General features: G+C 42.8%; 1 pseudogene; it reads right to left on the bottom strand.

The window, feature by feature from the left end:
* Window positions 1-7238: 7238 nt before the first annotated feature.
* On the bottom strand, window positions 7239-11334 carry LOC110151591 (ribose-phosphate pyrophosphokinase 1 pseudogene; annotated as a pseudogene).
* Window positions 11335-13673: the final 2339 nt, after the last annotated feature.

The raw sequence follows: 13673 nt of genomic DNA, 5'->3' as shown, positions 1-13673 counted from the left end.
TTATTGCCATTTTACAGATGAGGAAACTGAGGTTGGCCCAAGGTCAAGAGCTGGTAAGTATGTAATGGAGCCGAAAGTTGAACCTTGGCAGCTGCCTTCCGTAACCCGCCCCAGTAACCTCTTGACTCAAAGGCCCTCCCCTTACAGGTGTCGGACAATGGGAGGCATAAGCCAGCTCCCTCGGGGGCGTGGAAAATGGGCTGTAATGCCTGCAAAATAAGTAGCTTCTTTTGGGCCAAGCTTAGGGTGGTGGTTAAGAGCCTAAACTCCTGAGGGAAATTGCCAGGGCTTGAATGTAGGTTCAGTATTGATTCAGAAGGCCCTCAGTTTCCTAGTTTGCACACTGCAATAATAATAGTACCTTCCTGAGAAGAAATAAATGGTAGCTGCTGGGTTGTGAAGGAAGATCTCAGGGAGCCACCAAATCAATCTTTGTCCAGACCTTGTTATAACGGCATCTGATGATCCAGCCACACCAAGGATTGGCCCAAGGTCTGTCCATGGCAACCACTGAGACCTGTGGCATTTGTCACCTCTGATTTGCCCTCCGGGTAGGTGCATTCTCTTGATGTGTCCCAAGTATGGAAAAGAGTGAAATCTGAAAATTTCCCATGAGGGCATAAGCCCCAGGGCCCCTATCATGAGGGGAGCCTCAGTCTAGGTCCCTGGTTGGTTCCTTCCTAACCACGGTGGGTGTGGTATCTCAGAAAATTGTCAGAGTCGTGGAGTCTTCCAGTCACTAGAAATGACCCAGCACTGAGGAGTCAACCCCTGTGCCTCATGAACTCCCACCGATGTCCAAGTACAGGCTTCACGGGCATGCAGCCTGGCCCATCACGCAGGTCCCCATGCTTAGAAGAGCCCTGATTGTGATTTAACGTTCTGTCTTGAAATTCTTCACAATTTTGGAACAAGGATCCCACATACTCATTTTCACTGAGTCCTGCAAATGATGTAGCCAGTGCTAAGAACAGTTTCGCTGCTATAACAAAGAGATTCAGAAATCCAGTGACTTAAATAAGACTGAAATTTAATTCTCTCTGACATAGCAGCCTAGAGCTAGGGTGTTCAGACAGTAGTTTGGCTTTTCCATCTTCAGGGTGTGGCTTCCCAGCCTCTTTGGATCCAGAGAGACTGTCATTCTCACCTGCCTTCAGTCAGTGAGAAGGAGAAAGTAGCCTGGGAAGCACATAGACAGTCTTAATGGGCCATGACTGGCAGCGGTACCTATCACTTCTGCTCTCATCATCACATGGCTAGACTCAGCCACAGGAGGGCTGGAACATATACTCATTAGCCAGGGGGGTTTGTTTTGAGATAAAATTCCACAAGAACCAGCACATTGGCACACCACTAAATCTTCCTCAGACCACAGCATTCTCAGACTGATGTTCTCAAGCCGACCAGCTGTCCCCAATGCTGCAGTTTCCAGAAAGCCAAGATGCATTCACTGATCTCTCAAGGATAAAGAGAATCTGTGTCTACAAGTCCCACTGAAATTGCGTACAGAAATTTATACACTTGCATTTTCCTTAGAAGAGGGTTTTGGGGACCTCACTGGGCTCTGGGACAGCCTCCTTCACTCTCCCACCAAAATGAAAGAGTACTAAGACAAACACTTCAGTGGCAAGATGAGTTTCAGGCAAAGAGGAGGACTACATCAAAGCTAAATCAGAAAAAGTCTGTTTGCCAGATATGGACTAACTATGCCAGGAGGCAGCAAACGACAGTGTGGCACCTATTCTTGCAAATAAACTTGTATTGGAGCACAGCTACATCTGTTTATTTATATATTGCCCATCACGGCCTTCCTACTGCAACAGAAAAGTTGGCTGGTGACAACAGGCGCCTGCAAAGCCTAGAATATTTACTATTTGGCCCTTTCCAGAAAACCTTGGCCAGCTCCTGAACTAAACAGGTGAGGGCTACCTTTTTCCTGAGAAGCCAAGATGCTCTCCCAACTGGAAGCTGGCAGTGAAGATGTCTGTGTATTCAGAAGTCCAGTGGGGAGTGGAAAATCCTAAGATGATGGTATTGGTGATGGCAGCTAATGGTTTTCTACAGCACTCTCCCATCCTCCGGGAACGTTGGAAGAGCTGCATGAGAGGCAACATGAGACATGGAAAGTTAGTCTGACCTCCCATCTCACTTACTCCCTAACTTTAAAATGTTCTTCGTTTTGAATCTCAGTGGCTTGGTCTTTAAAATGTGGCTATGAAGTGTGACGGTGAACTTCTGATTACCCCTCACGTTATGGCTACATATCAGCTGCATTTTCCTTTTTTAAAATTAAGAGGTAGGTTAAGTATTTCTCTGACTGATCTATCCAAATTGAGGCCAAATAAATAATAAATAAATAAGTGTGATGGTGACAGTAATAGACATGAGATGCAGCATAGAGGGTCTGGCCCAATCTATGTTAACTCTTAAAAGGAAACCTTTGGGGTCACCATGGAGTTTGGAGGTTGATATGTCCATCTCCAGCTAACCTGGAGGTGGGTATATAAAGCCTCAGTAGTTAGTTGAGGCTTCTGAGATCTTCTTGGCTGTTATTTTTGCCCAATGGCTAATGTCAAGAGTGACAGCTTTTCTGTGATGATGGCCTCGGATGCCTTAGTAGTGGGTTGGCAGGCACTCCACCTGCATTTCAGCCTCTTTCAAGGAGATGGGGCCTCAAAAGGCAACTTCCTTCCTGGCAGGGGAGCTCTCCATGAGGGGAACAGGGGTGCAAGGGTGGGGATCTGAATGGGAGAAATGAAAGAATTGTACCCAGGGGGGAAAAGTGATGGCTTATCACTATCTACAATAGCCAAGACATGGAGAAAACCTAAATATCTATTGACAGAAGGATGGATAAAAAGGATGTGAGATATATATGTATACATACGCATACATGCACAATAGAATATTACTCAAACATAAAAAAGGAATGAAATAGTGCCATTTGTAGCAGCAAGATGGACCTAGAAATTATCATACTAAGTGAAGTCAAAGACAAATTTAATATGTCATTTATATGTGGAATCTAAAATATGAGACAAATGAACTTATTTGCAAAATAGAAACAAACTCACAGACATAGAGAACAGACTTGTGGTTGTCAGGGGGGAGGGAGGGATTGAGAATTTGCAATTAGCAGATGCAAACTATCATATATAAGATGGATAAACAACAAGGTCTTCCTATATAGCACAGGGAATATCCTGTCATAAACCTTAATGGAAAAGAATATGAAAAAGTATATATACATATATGTATAACTGAGTCACTTTAGTGTACAACAAAAGTTAACATGACTTTGCAAATTAATTATGGTTCAGCAAAATTAAAGTGATGGCTTTTGCAAGAGTGTTGGGTCTGCCACCAATGTGCTGTGTGGCCTTAGGTAAGTGTCTTAACTCTCCTGGGCCTGTCTTCTCTTTGGTGTCATGAGGGGACGATGAGCTGGTTCTGAACATTGTAATTTTCTTTGATTCCCACCCTGTGATCAGAGAGGCTGCTTCTTTCTGAACTCTCTCCAAGTGTTCCTCATTCCTCAGGAAGAATACCTCCTGATGTCTGGAAAAGGGCCTGGTCAGGACCGTATTTAGAGCCATACTCCCTCACGGGTCCTCAGGGCCCTGCTCCTGTCCGTGATCACAGCAGTGGAGCCAGTGGTCTGACTCATGGGGCTGCACCGCCCAGACATTAAGGGATTTCAAACTGGAGGATGAGACACTGCTGTGATTTAATAGGATGAAAGAATAATATGGCCTTGTTAGTAATCCGGTAAAACTAAGCTTTCCTAATGCTTAGGGTGCACTGGCTAATTAGACATCCTAAGTATGTGAGTGCTAAGTATAGTGGCTAAGAACAGGGACACGGTCAGACTGATTCAGATTTCTTTCCTCCTCTGGCACTAACCAGCTGTGAGATACTAATCTTCACTGATCTTCAGTTTTCTCTAAAGTAAATGGGAATGAGTAATAATACCTAACAAATACCATTATAGCAAGAATTAGATTAAAAAGAATGAAATTTTGCAAGAACAGAGTAATCCAAAAGTTCCTAGACTTACTCTTGTTCACGGTGTCTGAGCATCTAGGTAATTTTTTCACAGTGCCCTAACGAAAGAAAACACCTAATAGTTCCATTTATTAATTAAGCAGTTAGTTCCAATTACAAATTTAATAAGTATCTATGTCCTAACAATTTAACATTCATTAAAAAATGGTATACATAAATCAAAAGAAAACTAATATTTTTGGATTTATTCTTAAAGTGTCAAAATTACATCCAAAGGGATATGCTTGAATACCACATGCATTTGTGCTGTCTCTTCAGTCATTTCTGACTCTTTCGACCCCATGGACTAGAGCCCTCCAGGCTCCTCTGTCCATGGGATTCTCCAGGCAAGAGTACTGGAGTGGGTTGCCATGCCCTCCTCCAGGGGGTCTTCTCAATCCAGGGTTCAAACCCAGGCCTGCCGCATTGCAGGTGGATTCTCTACCCACCGAGCCACCTGGGAAGCCCTTGGGTGCCACACACCTTCTCAAACCTTGAAAAGTACATGAAAACGTGCCACCCTCATATCCTATTTCACACTGATTTTCATGCTGCCCTTGTCTTTTATTACAGTAACTGCTGAAAATCAAAGTTATGACATTGTCAAAAGGGATATAGCACAGTCTAAGGTTGCAGCTGGGAACTACCTTGAGCTATTAGTTTGCAGGGTACCCTACAGATATGAAGTATCAACGTCTTTCCTTTGAAATTTAAAATAGGGTAGAGCATCGTTTGTCTGCTGTGCCACTCTAGAGAGCTGGAGCTCACAAACAAGAACCTTGCCAAGAAAGCACTCTTCCTTTCCCTTGTTTCTAGCAACTACCAAATCCTGGAGGCAACATCGGATTCATCTCATGTCCCCAGCATCCAGAACCTGCTTGCAGCAAAGACTAGGTGTTCTGCTTGATATGAAATGAAAACCTTCTTGGTCTCCATATTCAGTGACCCTCCTTCTCATGTCTCACTCTCCTCCCCAGACCAAGTCAACACTTTCCCAGGAAAAACCAATCCAGCTCTTGCACATATGGCTAAGTCATTAGCTGACTGTCTGACTCCCCAGATTTGACTCCATAAATACCAGCTGTGAGGTGGCTTCCTTGTTCGTTTCACCTATCTTGACTCTAGGTTCTACCTGGTATTATACAGTGTTAGATTTAGCTGGGCTCCGATTACTAGGACTTTCAAGTACAGCAGTGTTCCTCACAGTGGGGTCCTCAAATGACTTGCATCAGATTCATTCACACTGGGGTGTTGTTCAAAAGAAAGGTCATGGGCACCAGCTCAAAACAACTGACTCTTTTCTTTATATTTCTTTAAAGAATCTCTGCAGGTCATTCCTAGAATTGCCCCACTACCCTTACACCCACTGACATTCATTTGGAGAATTAATATCAAATGATTGTTGTACAAAAATCAGATACCACTCAACACAGTCCTAAGGGCCCAATATCTTCTGAAAACATGCTTGCAGGATGGTGATTTCTGAAAGCAGAACCTCCTGCTTAGATCATCTGGGGGTTGATGGCTTTTCCCCAAACATTCTTGTTATTGCCAAGAGACTTTTGGGAACAGATTAATGAGCACTCTTTCAACTGTCTCCAAAGGATCTTGGTTGAGCACTTCCTGAACAGAGAACCCACTTCATCTCCCAAGTCTCCAAGATCTCCCAAGTGCTTGTTTATGGTTTATTGAACTAGTCTCGATTCCTAAGTCAATAGCCACTTTGTCTTTTTAAACCTCTTCTTGTAAAGCAGCTCTCGAAGCCTACGCACAAACTGTTCTTTGTGATCTCTAGGCACTTCATATCATTATCAATGGTGTGAAGTGTTCTGAAAGGCTTGCAGAGGTAATTCCCTGGCAGTCCAGTGGTTAAGACTACATGCTGTCACTGCTGAGGGCGCAGGTTCAATCCCTGGTCAGGGAACTAAGATTCCACAAGCTGTGTGTTGTGACCAGAGAAAGGCTTGCAGAGAAGTTATTTAATGACACTTCTTCCTCATGAGGGAGGGGAATTTTGGTGAACCCTCAAGAGAGCTGTGATGGTTTATGTTTCAGCCCCATCCTGGCATCCTAATGGCCTTTACCCACCCCAAGAGAACTAGATATTCTTTCTGAATTGCCACACTCAAGACTCCAGAGACCACCACATCAACTTCACTCCATCTTGGTCTGCTCCCATAGTATTCTGGGCTGATTAGGCAAATTAACTATTAGTGAAAAAAGTTATCAGATTTACATAAAACATTAAAACAATTTTTTAATATTTCAGAGGTTTTCTTTAAAAAATCAGATGAGTTAATGAATCTCAAAATACTAAACTTTTTTCCTTCACAAGCTGACAGAGAACTTTTATTAGTTTCTTCTACAAGACAGTAACATCAGCTTTTTTAAACAGAACTCTCAGATCATTTGAGAGGCCAAATAGATCCAAGGAAGGAAGATGATAATTAGTTAAATAATCAAAAGGCCCTGCAGCAGCACCTAAAACCTACCTCCATGGTGGTAGTAAGCTAAGGAAGATTAAGCTACAGTGAAATAATTTCATGTTAGTGTGCCAGATTATAGAGCAGAAACTGAGTTTGCTTTCCAGAAGACTATGGCACAGGGGTTACTTGGGACCAAGATATTTGGCCAGGAAAATAAGGTCAGACCAAATAGGGCTGCTCCAGCCTCACAGGGATTTCAGCCAGAGCGGGGTTCAAGCTGCCCCAGGCTCTTGCTGTAATTTAGTACGGACTTTAGAGAACTTGTCTCATGTTGGGGTGTGGGGGCTGAAGCATTCACATGCAAAGTAGTCTGAGCTTCCCCAAACACGTTTACACACCCTACAACAAGCTTTCCAAAGTCTCACATCTTGTAGCAGCTGAGCTGTAGTCAAAGCTTCAAGGCTCACAGGATCAAAGAAGCCAGGAAGAGACAAAGCAAGTAAGAAATCCCAGAAGCTAATCTCAATCTAGTTTTCTCCAATGTATTGGGTTGGCCAGAGAGTTCATTCAAGTTTTCCCATAAGATGTTATGGACTAACCCAAACAAAATTTTTGGTCAACCCAATAGGAGAAATGCTCCTATAACTGATATGCAATGTAGAAAGCTACACTGAAATAAGCTGGGTCTTCCGCTGGATTTTTCATCAAATACCAAAGGAAAACAAGAGGTGGGGTCCACTTCTTTTTTTTAAATACTCAGAAGTTATTCTACTGTGAAGGGATATGGCTGAACAGATAGGAGACAGATTCCCCATTGTGAATTCTCCTGATGGCTTCTGCAAGGATCATGGAGGTAGGGATCCCCTGTGTTTTGACGCAATGCTTCATCTTATCCTCCAGAGGCATGGTATTGGTGACTTCTACTGCCTCAAAGCGTGCGTTGTTAATGTGAGAAATGGCTGGACCAGAAAAGATTCCGTCAGTCAGCACAGCACAAACACAACTCCAGGGAGAGGTTTGTCAGCCGAGTGGCAGATTGTACCACAGGTGTCAGTCACGCCATCCACGAGGAGGGCCACCCGGGCCTTCACACTGCCCGCCAGCACCGTGTAGTCCCCTTCGACGGCCTTCCTCCAGTCTGTGAATCAAAGCAAAGTCCGTATTCCACCAGTCTGAGGTGAAAGCCACTCTCTTAGCTCCTCCAGCATCAGGTGAGACAGTCATGGAGTTCCTCCACTCAGACGTCTTCTCCCTTATACTCCTGAGGACAGCTGACTCTGCAAATAAATTTCCCACTGGAATCAAAAATTTGAGGAGCATGCAGGTCCCTGGTGATACTATGACCCTTGTCTACTACAGAGATCATTTTGCCACAAGCTTGGCTAAGATTGGAGCCCAGCTCTTAGCCTTCTTGTTCCTCCAGACATAAGTGGGAAGTACAGGCTGACTGCAGTAACCCAACTGGCTGAAGCAATCTTTGCAGGACTTATTCATAATCAAAAGTTCCATGCAATTAACTTGATTTCACCACAGCTACTCTGAACAATGTAGACATCCTTTCCACGCACTCTTTCAACCATTTCCACACAGGTCTGGTTGCTGAATTTCATAGTCACCGCCTTGCCCAGCTCCAGGCCCAGGAGGGCAGCAGTCTTCTGGGATAGGTCCTGGTGGGAGCTGCTAAAGATTTTGATATTCGGTTTCTTGGCCAACTGCCCTAGGCCCTCTTTGCTTAGTGATCACTCCCGCTGCTGAGACCCGAATCGAGTTGGCCCAGAGCCTCAGTACTAGGCACTTTCAGTTGCTACTCTGTCATCTTCCATTTCGGCCCTGTGTGCAACTCTAGACTGCCCCAGTATTAGACAAATTAAGACTGTCCAATCTACTTCCTAAACACCTCTCAGAAACATTCCCTCTTCTGGACTCTCAAAATCTCTTCCTTAGTTCAAGTCTCGCCATTTTCCATCAGTATCATGATGACATCCTCTCACTCAATAGGCTGTCTGGGTCTTACTCCACTCTGCTGAAATTATCTTTCTTAAAAGTAAATATGATCACATTACTTTTCCTAAAATCTCTATCAGTTTCCCAATTGTCTCCAAGGAATATTCCAACAGCACCGTACCATGCTCAGGGTTCTCCTGGCCTGGTCCAGTCTCTTCAGTCCTCTTGTCTTACTTCTGCCTTCTTGCCCTGAAAACTCATCACACTCCTCTCTGTTCCATCCACCTACCCAGTTCTCCCAGCCTCCAGGCCCAGGCACAGGCTGTACCTTCCTCCCTGGGGTCCTCATCCCTCCCATCCTTCCCCCTCCCCCAGTGCTACCTGAAAACCTTCTAGATAAGCCTATCCCCCAAGTCCTGCTCAACTTCCACTGGCCCTTTGGTAAGACTTGCATGTGGCTATATCCTCTTAGAAAGGCAACTTGCAAAATTAACCATGCATATATACTTAGTGTCTACTTCTGGAAATTGTTCTGTATTACCTATACAGTCCTCACACGATTGCTCAAAGATATTCATTGAATTATTTGTTATAGCAGCAAAAAACAAAATATAAATAAATAAATAAAAAGGGGGATAACCATTCTGTCAATAGGCAACTGATTATGTATAAGCAATTAATCGTAACATTAAAGGAGATCAACACATCCTGATATAACATGGTCCTCAAGCTGTATACTTAAGTAAAACAGTGTAATATGCTGTGGAGATGTTTATTATGTGACACCTGTACTGATTTTGCAGGTAGACCCTACCAACAGCTTCCCTGGTACTCAGCTGGTAAAGAATCAGCCTGCGATGTGGGAGACATGGGTTCAATCCCTGGGTTGGGAAGATCCCCTGGAGAAGGAAACAGCTACCCACTCCAGACCCTACAAAAGGTGGGGCCTCTTTCAGGAGTTTCCCGAGAGGGAAACTCGGGGATTGGAAAGAACAATTACTTTTACTCTAAACTATTTTGGAACTGTTTGTTTTTTTCTGTTTGCATGTTTTTCTTATATAAAAAAAATAATAATAAAGTACAAATGAGATCTGATAAACATTGTACAGGCATCAACTTCTCTGAGAAGCTTGCCTTAATGCCCCAGGGTAGAATGAATCACCTCTCAGTCTGAACCTTATACATCCGTCTATTGGTAAGTACTTTATCCCAACCAAGACTAGTATCGGGGCTCTTTCCCTCCAAACCCAGGACCCCCTAAGAATTCTGTGTCTGCTTCATTCCTGTGCTTGCAGCAGCCAACCTGGGCCTAGGCCTGGCATTTAGTGCTTGACATTGGAGTGATCTGAGTTCTTAAGCTCTTCCTGGGTGGGGTAAAAAATGACAGAAAACCTGTTCCCTGCACTCTGGTTGCTGGCAGCCTTGATCCAGAGGAAAATACAGATAATTCAAATCCTAGACATGGGAAACAGAAGGCATTGCTATAGGCCAAACATCCAATTAATAATAGAGATACAAGAGCAGACTGAGAGCGGTGACTTAGGACAAGAATCCTCCATACATTATTGACCCTTTAGAGGGTCATAGAGTGAACACAGGGGGTTTCTGGAGACCTCAGCTCTGTGGTTAAATTTGAAAGCAACAATAGTGATTAAGCCTAGAGTAATTAATGCTGGTCACGTGCCAGGCAATACTAAGAATGTACTTGCCCATCTTGTTTAATCCCCAGAATTACCCTAATAAAGTTATTATCCTCAGTTTGCAGTTGAGGGAACTGCTGAGAGGTTATAGAATGAGGAATCATTTATAGGAATGATAAGCAGCTGAGCTGGGCAAGGAAGACAGGTCTGGTTTGCTGGAGTGTCCACGCTCTTCCACTTCTAACATAGAAGGACATGTGCCCAAGAAAACAGCAACTTTGCAACAGCCTTCTGAGTCATCTTTTCCTGTTGCTCTCGCTGGACAGATAAGAACACTGAATTCCACAAGGAGAGAGTGACTCAGCCAGGTGATATGGTGATGGCGACCCATCACCCCACAGCAAATTCGGCAGGACAGAGGGAGTATAAAATCCACTCATGAGTTCCCATCGCACTTACAGTGAAATCAGACCTCAGAATCATAATTTGCTGTTCCTGTATTAAAAAATACTAAGTTTGGTTAGATATTCCTGTCCACGTTTAAGCAACACTGAGCATCAGCAAAGATAACTTAGCTATGTGCTCTAAAAAAAGACTTGCTGATGGAAGAGAAATTTGTGAACCAGTTGAAATAACTTAGGTAGGAAGACAAACAACAAGACTCACTATAAGGCCTTCTTTCCAGTGTGTTCACAAATTCAAGGCATAAACAAGTCCACATTGTAAACTCTGCTTAATCCCAACTAATTCTTTGCCTGGTAAAATCAGCCTTAAAACCACCAAACCCAGGCCCTAAGACTCTATAAATACCCTGCCCAAACCTCCACCTTCTGGGATATCATTAAAACTCTTGCCAAGGTTGTGCTGTCATTTATTGCAGTAGGTCTAGTAAACAGCTATGTTTGATCAGTGTGCTTTCTAATTTATTTGGGGATTCCGTGGTGGCTTTTCCAGGAACGTAAAGTTGTATGCCTTCCAACCTCTAGTTGGCGTCTTTCTCCATTGTTCTTTGAACTTCAGCCACAGAGGCCCTTGGTCAGTTCTTTGATCCTACCATGCTTCCTCTGACCACAGGGCCTTTGCACTGACCACTCCTTTTGTCTTAAATATTCCTATCCACCTTCTTTACCTGGTTAACACCTAAACTTCTTTCAGATCACTTATTTGTCATTTCTCCAGGAAAGCCTTCCCTCCCTATGTCTATAAATAAGGCAGACCTCCTTGTTATTTTTTCCTACAGGCACTTACCTTTGCTTTTTAGCACTTACCTCTGTTGCCATTTTACCTTTAGGTTTTGGTTATTCGATTACTGTGTCTCAATTACCCTCTAGAATGCAAGGTCCCTGTAGGTAGGCACTGTGTCTGTTTTGATCACCCACCCCATCCCTTCCACTTTAGCTTAAATAGGTGATCAGCAGAATTCTTGGATAAATGGATGTTGCTTTTAATAAAATGTCATGGTTGTGCATGTGTATCAATGAGTCTGTGTGTGTGTGATATGTTTGTAGCATAAAGTTAGATCAGGAGACATACAGGAATCCCAGGACATGGGAATGGTGACACCATTAGCAGCAGGGAAAAGGGGTAAGTTTAGAGGATACCTTAGTGTCTGGGTTTGGCATGGAACCTATCTGCATTGAGATCAGTTTAGTTCAGTTCAGTCACTCAGTCATGTCTGACTCTGTGACCCAATGGACTGCAGCACGCCAGGCCTCCATGTCCATCACAAATTCCTGGAGTTTTTAGGGTTTTCTATGTAGAGGATCATGTCATCTGCAAACAGAGAGAGTTTCACTTCTTCTTTTCCTATCTGGATTCCTTTTACTTCTTTTTCTGCCCTGATTGCTGTGGCCAACACTACCAAAACTATGTTGAATAGGAGTGGTGAGAGTGGGCACCCTTGTCTTGTTCCTGATTTTAGGGGAAATGCTTTCAATTTTTCACCATTGAGGGTAATGCTTGCTGTGGGTTTGTCATATATAGCTTTTATTATGTTGAGGTATGTTCCTTCTATTCCTGCTTTCTGGAGAGTTTTAATCATAAATGGATATTAAATTTTGTCAAAGGCTTTTTCTGCGTCTATTGAGATAATCATATGGTTTTTATCTTTCAATTTGTTAATGTGGTGTATCACATTGATTGATTTGCAGATATTAAGGAATCCTTGCATTCCTGGGATAAAGCCCACTTGGTCATGGTGTATGATTTTTTTAATATGTTGTTGGATTCTGTTTGCTAGAATTTTGTTAAGGATTTTTGCATCTATGTTCATCAGTGATATTGGCCTGTAGTTTTCTTTTTTTGTGGCATCTTTGTCTGGTTTTGGAATTAGGGTGATGGTGGCCTCATAGAATGAGTTTGGAAGTTTACCTTCTTCTGCAATTTTCTGGAAGAGTTTGAGTAAGATAGGTGTTAGCTCTTCTCTAAATTTTTGGTAGAATTCAGCTGTGAAGCCATCTGGTCCTGGGCTTTTGTTTGCTGGAAGATTTCTGATTACAGTTTCGATTTCCTTGCTTGTGATGGGTTTGTTAAGATCTTCTATTTCTTCCTGGTTCAGTTTTGGAAAGTTATACTTCTCTAAGAACTTGTCCATTTCTTCCAAGTTGTCCATTTTATTGGCCTAGAGCTGCTGGTAGTAGTCTCTTATGATCCTTTGTATTTCAGTGTTGTCTGTTGTGATCTCTCCACTTTCGTTTCTAATTTTGTTAATTTGGTTCTTCTCCCTTTGTTTCTTAATGAGTCTTGCTAATGGTTTGTCAATTTTGTTTATTTTTTCAAAAAACCAGCTTTTAGCTTTGTTGATTTTTGCTATGGTCTCTTTAGCTTCTTTTGCATTTATTTCTGCCCTAATTTTTAAGATTTCTTTCCTTCTATTAACCCTGGGGTTCTTCATTTCTTCCTTCTCTAGTTGCTTTAGGTGTAGGGTTAGGTTATTTATTTGACTTTTTTCTTGTTTCTTGAGGTAGGCCTGTAATGCTATGAATCTTCCCCTTAGCACTGCTTTTACAGTGTCCCATAGGTTTTGGGTTGTTGTGTTTTCATTTTCATTCATTTCTATGCATATTTTGATTTCTTTTTTGATTTCTTCTATGACCATTACAGTATACTAACACATATATGTGGAATTTAGAAAGATGGTAACGATAACCCTATATGCAAAACAAAAAAAGAGACACAGATGTATAGAACAGACTTTTGGACTCTGTGGGAGGAGGCGAGGGTGGGATGTTTCGAGAGAACAGCATCGAAACATGTATATTATCTAGGGTGAAAGAGATCACCAGCCCAGGTTGGATGCATGAGACAAGTGCTCGGGCCTGGTGCACTGGGAAGACCCAGAGGGATCGGGTGGAGAGGGAGGTGGGAGGGGGGACCAGGATGGGGAATACATGTAAATCCATGGCTGATTCATGTCAATGTATGACAAAACCCACTACAATATTGTAAAGTAATTAACCTCCAACTAATTAAAAAAAAAAAAGAATTAAAAAAAAAAAGAATTTAAAAAAAAAATTCCTGGAGTTTACTCAAACTCATGTTCATTGAGTCAGTGATAGGATCTAACATCTCATCTTCTGTCATGCCCTCCTCCTCCACCTTCAATCTTTCCCAGCATCAA

This window comes from Odocoileus virginianus, chromosome 14 (assembly GCF_023699985.2).
Source record: "Odocoileus virginianus isolate 20LAN1187 ecotype Illinois chromosome 14, Ovbor_1.2, whole genome shotgun sequence".
In the NCBI taxonomy this organism is placed as follows: Eukaryota; Metazoa; Chordata; class Mammalia; order Artiodactyla; family Cervidae; genus Odocoileus; species Odocoileus virginianus.
This window is presented reverse-complemented; position numbering and strand designations above follow the sequence as displayed.